Below are 5202 nucleotides of genomic sequence, written 5' to 3'. Positions count from 1 at the left end.
CTGTATAAAATTTAATGAAATCTCTGTTAGTCTGGTTCCATGGTTAAGTTATTTTCTCTATAGCGAAAATGCTATTTTATGAAGATGCTCTGTATTTTGTGGCTTTTATTTCCAGTACATGAAGCAAAATTCACTAACTGAGCAAGGTAACCTCCTCACAACTACCTGCTTTTTCAAACTGTTTCCTAGAAAAATGGATACTCATGTTTTGTGCCAATGTCAAAACCAGAAAAAAATTTCAAGTCCTGTAAGAAGCTTATTCTACACAAAGCAAAATCTGTTTTTAAGTGGAAATAAATGAACTGTTTACATGTTGCTCATTCTGATACTCTTCACAGGTGAAGTAGAGGTATCTTGGATGTCTTTGCTCCCATGAGTATACATTTGCATCAGTGTTGATTTATGTGAAAAAGGTCAGAAGTATTTTTAAAAGCTGAGAGTCTTCATATTCTTCACAGAGAGAGGTATTTTAATTCCTTTGCATCTAAGTTAATTTACATTTTGATAGCTGCAAAAAAAACCCAGCATGTATACTGACTTCAGCTAAGTGCTGCACTCTGAGGGTGGGAGTAGGACAGCTGACCTGGGGGTATGTAAGAATAAAGGACGCTCAAGACAGAGTTGGAGACACCTGTTCCCAGCACCTCAGGCTTCTCCTGTTTCACCAAGATTTTCTTGACTTGGCTCTTCTTTGCCATCTGTCTGTAGGAAGGCAGAAACATGAGCAGCAGTACTTTTGGATTCGTTATGGCAAGCAGCAGCTTTCAGACATCTCTGCTGTCAGGTCATTTATTTATTTTTAGCCCAAGGTTGCCCCTCAGGATTGCCTGAAGCTCTGCTTATAGACTCTTCCTGACAGCCTCTCCTGTGAAAGGGGTTTTCCAAGCTGAGTAGGATCTAGGGGGGAGGGCCAAGGGAGGGACTTGTAAGTCGAGCCAGCCACCCAATTTTCTGCCAAGCTGTTCTACTTAGAAAATCTTTAGTAGGCAGCTTTTGTGCAATTGTCTCTGTGCAGACCTTTCAGGATTTGGATAGGCCATGCTGTTTGAACAGACAGGTTTGGCAACTTTGTTCATTTCTCCATATGCTCTTTTAATTACTTCTGCCTTCATACACTGCATGCCAGGAAAAGAAAAAGCATTCCTTTGGCTTTGTTTTCCTTGCCCTTGCAGGAGGGCGAGGTGGGGTAGCCTTCCAGTTCTCATGTCCCTGAAGATAACTACAGTGTGGCCACAAGATAACATTATTCTTGAACAGGCATTTCTGAATTAGCGTATGTCTTCAGTTTACTCATGGCAGAGAAATCCTAGTGACAGAGTCCTTCAGTGGAAGCTGAACTAGCTACTGGCATCCACAGCAGTGAACTGAAATTCTGGGCTAGGAGAACTTGATTTTGCAGTTTCTGCTAATTTTCCTCAAGAACAGCTGAAAATTCAACATTTAAAACCAAAGCTAAGCAATAGCATATGAGTGAGAATCTGTTTTGTAGACATCCCTCTGCTTTGCTAGAAAGAGTAACAGAGGCAAGCAACGAACTTGGTGCTCATGCCCTTACCCATCACAAGGTAAGTTTAATGATGAAAGTCTGAATAGCAAGTTAGTGTGTGGTGATTTCACTAAACATATCCAGCAGATGCAGTATGAGAGCTGGAGTCAATGTATGGATGATGCCCCTGGAAATGTGACACTAGCAGCCTGCTGAGTGCTGCTCAGAAGGCTACAGTTTGTGCATGTGCACTATTTTCAATGTCTCTCAGGCCTTCTGTGTGCAAGAAGGCAGGAGATAGTATTCTCAAAGCCCCTAAAGTGGGGGACACGTGCTGTTTTAAACAACATGCGTATTAGAATCAGAATCATCAAGATTGGAGAAGGCCTTTGACCATCGTCAGAATCATCAAGATTGGAGAAGGCCTCTGATACCATCAAGTCCATTAACCTGGCACTCTGCTGTAGCCCCTAAGCCCTGAACCATATCATCCAGCATCAGACCAGACACCTCTTAAACACTTCCAGGGATGGTAACTCCACCACCTTCCTGGACAACCTATTCCAGTGCCTGAACACCTGAACAGGGAGAACATTTCTCCTAACATCTAATTTGAATCTCTCCAGTCTCAGCTCAAGACCATTCCCTCTAGTCCTCTCCCTGCAGCCATGACAGGAGAGACATCCCCCACCTCTGTGTCAGGGAGTTGTAGAGAGCCATGAGGTCACCCCTGAGCTGCCTCTTCTCAGGGCTAATTCCCTCAGCTCTTCCTCACAGAACATGTGTTCTAGACCTTTTCTGAGCCTCGTTGCCCTTGTCTGGACTCACTCCAGTGCCTCAATGTCATTTTTCAAGTGAGGGGCCCAAAACTGAACACAGCACTGAGGTGTGACCTCACCAGTGCTGAGTATAGGGGAATGATCACTGCCCTAGTCCTGCTGCCACACAGTTCTTGATCCAGGCCAAGATGTCATTGTCCCTCTTGGCCACCTGTGCACACTGTATTTAATACTATTAGATTTCATATAGAAAAATTTAATACTATCAAATCATATTAAAGTATTCAAGTATTCAATTAGATATTTGTCTATAACCTACACAGGGCATTATTGGGTCCAAAATATTGTTTATAATAATTTTCATCTTAGCCTCACTGTCAAAATACTGGAGAAATAATCAAGAAAAGTACTCAAAAGGGCTTGATTTTGTAGCATTCTTACTAACTTGGCCCTTCCAGTACTTCAGGAGACTGTGTGAATGTTCACTGTGTGGGTTCCAAAGTAAACATTCCCCCAGACATGGAGAGGGGTGCGATTTCGTGGTTTTAGGAAACAAGATTGTATTCCAATGTAAGATTGCACACAGTGAAGCTACAGACCAGCTGTAGGTTGGACTGCATGAAATCAGGGCCACCTGGACTCATAGGTGGCAATTCCAATTAGTTCTTAGCACCATCATTTTCATGATGCTTTTCTTTCCCTGCGAAGAACTCTACTTAACCTCTGACATTTCCTCAGTAGAAGAACAGATGAACATGAAAATGTACTGCATTTCAGTGATGCCATCAAGCATATACTCTGTGGGATTTTGAAAGTGTCAGAGGACAAGAGCAACAGAAGGGATTTTGAAAGTGTCAGAGGACAAGAACAACAGGAAAAAAAATGTTTGCCACTTAGCTGTCGTTGAACAACCACAAACATAATAAGAGGAATTTATTCTTTAGTAAGTTATACACCAGTTAATGCAGTTTTTTAGAAGTTTGGATGAGAATTCTTAGCTGGTAAAAAACTTCTCTGTGCTGCTCTATGCTTTTAGGCCATTTCTAATGTGCAACAGCATCATGTCCTTGTGTCATCAAGTGACAAAGTGCTGTAACGTGAATTGGTGTCTCCTTCCTGAAAAAGAAACTGAATGAAGCAATTGGGCATTTCACTATTCAGAATCCCTTGGAGCAGCAACAGGAGCAGATAGACAATACTTATTGTCTTCTGATTGTTTCAAATGAAACAGTGTCAATTCTCAAGAGAGTATGTTGTTTTCTGGTAGTGCTGTGTTTCAGAGGAAACTCTGGTGTAGCTGAAGAAGCTTTGTAATGTAGTTATGTCTAAGTGTCTCAGTAGCTGTGTCAAGCTGTTAAATACTTCCTACTACTTATATTTAGTGCTAATAATTAACATTCTGCTGCTGAAACTGGTTTTTGGTTTAGTTTAAAGCTTCTCAGTAGAAAAACTATGTTTGCATCATGAATGGCATAAAGCTGTAGACCTAAGATCATTCATAGGGATCAAGCTTCAGCTATTGAATGATTTATCTTTCATTTTGTGTTCCACTAGGTAGACACAGGTACTAGGAAAACTTTGCATTACAGTAAAAAAAGTGAAATAACCATTCAGCCTTCCAGTATCTGAAGGGGCTACAGGGAAGCCAGAGAGGGACTCTTTGTTAGGAGCTGCAGTGACAGGACAAGGGGCAATGGATTCAAATTTAATGAGGGGAAATTTAGGTTAGGTATTAGGAAAAATCTTTTCCCTGTGAGGGTGGTGAGACACTGGCACAGGTTGCCCAGGGAGGCTGTGGCTGCCCCAACCCTGGCAGTGTTCAAAGCCAGGTTGGATGAAGCCTTGAGCAACCTGCTCTGGTGGGAGGTGTCCCTGCCCATGGTAGGGGCTTGGGACTAGGTGATCTACCTAATCATATTCTGTGATTCATGATCACTGCCAATAAATTGAAGAACTTGGGAAACCTCTATTGTTGACTGTAGATAAACAAACCTCCATCTGTATGTTGGAACTAAAGGGATTGTTTTTCCTGATTAGAGATGCTCAGCCCTCCTTGAGCTCTGAGGAAGTGCAGACCCAAATCCAATCTTCACAAGAGTACCCGTCACTCAAAAGCAAAAGCAGAAGTTCTTGAAATTCCTGATATTTGCAATGTGGTTATCCTCCAGCAAAGCTTCAGCTGCCAAGGACAAACTGGAAAACATCCTCCTCTCACAGATGACAGTCACTCACACAACAACCCAGTCATTAAACAGTTTGCTGCTGTGGGCCTGCTGCCCATTCTTCCTGCCTCGTGGAGCCTTCCAGGGCTGCTGCGCTTGCCAGAGGAAGTTGGTTGAGGGGGAAGGGTATCAGAGTGACAATATCGCTTTCAGCTAATGAATTGGACAGTTATTGAGACCATTTCATTAGATATTTTGGATAGCATTTGCTATTTTTGATGCTTGGTCCCTTTGGTGAGAATTGGGAAACTTGTTCTGCCAACCAGGGACAGCAACATTGGGTCAGAGAAAGAATCACCCTGATGGTGGATGTCCTGGAAAGGCACTCTGGAAAACATGCTTTCTGACCCTCTCCAGGGAGAGGAGTTTGGGGTTGAGTGGCTCTGTAGCCCTCCCTGGCTGCATGACACACACTGCAGTGATAAACACAGGAGTCACATCCCAGACGTGCACACCAGCCCCTTACTGTCCATAGGGATGTCTTGGGCTCTGGCATCAGCATCCAAAACTGCTCCACTGTTTTATCCCATGATGTAAATATAAAATGCCAATATGGGCTAAAGCAAATTCCAGAGATCTCGCATTTGCTAATAAATACTAAAGTACAGAGTTGGGATCACTTATTTTTTTATTTAATCCTTCTGCATCCTGAAATCCTTCACTTTTCCCTGACCAGAGGCAACTGCTTCTTTGAGTAATAGGGGAGAAGGTGAAG

This window comes from Acanthisitta chloris, unplaced genomic scaffold (genome assembly GCF_000695815.1).
Source record: "Acanthisitta chloris isolate BGI_N310 unplaced genomic scaffold, ASM69581v1 scaffold11500, whole genome shotgun sequence".
NCBI lineage: Eukaryota > Metazoa > Chordata > Aves > Passeriformes > Acanthisittidae > Acanthisitta > Acanthisitta chloris.
This window is presented reverse-complemented; position numbering follows the sequence as displayed.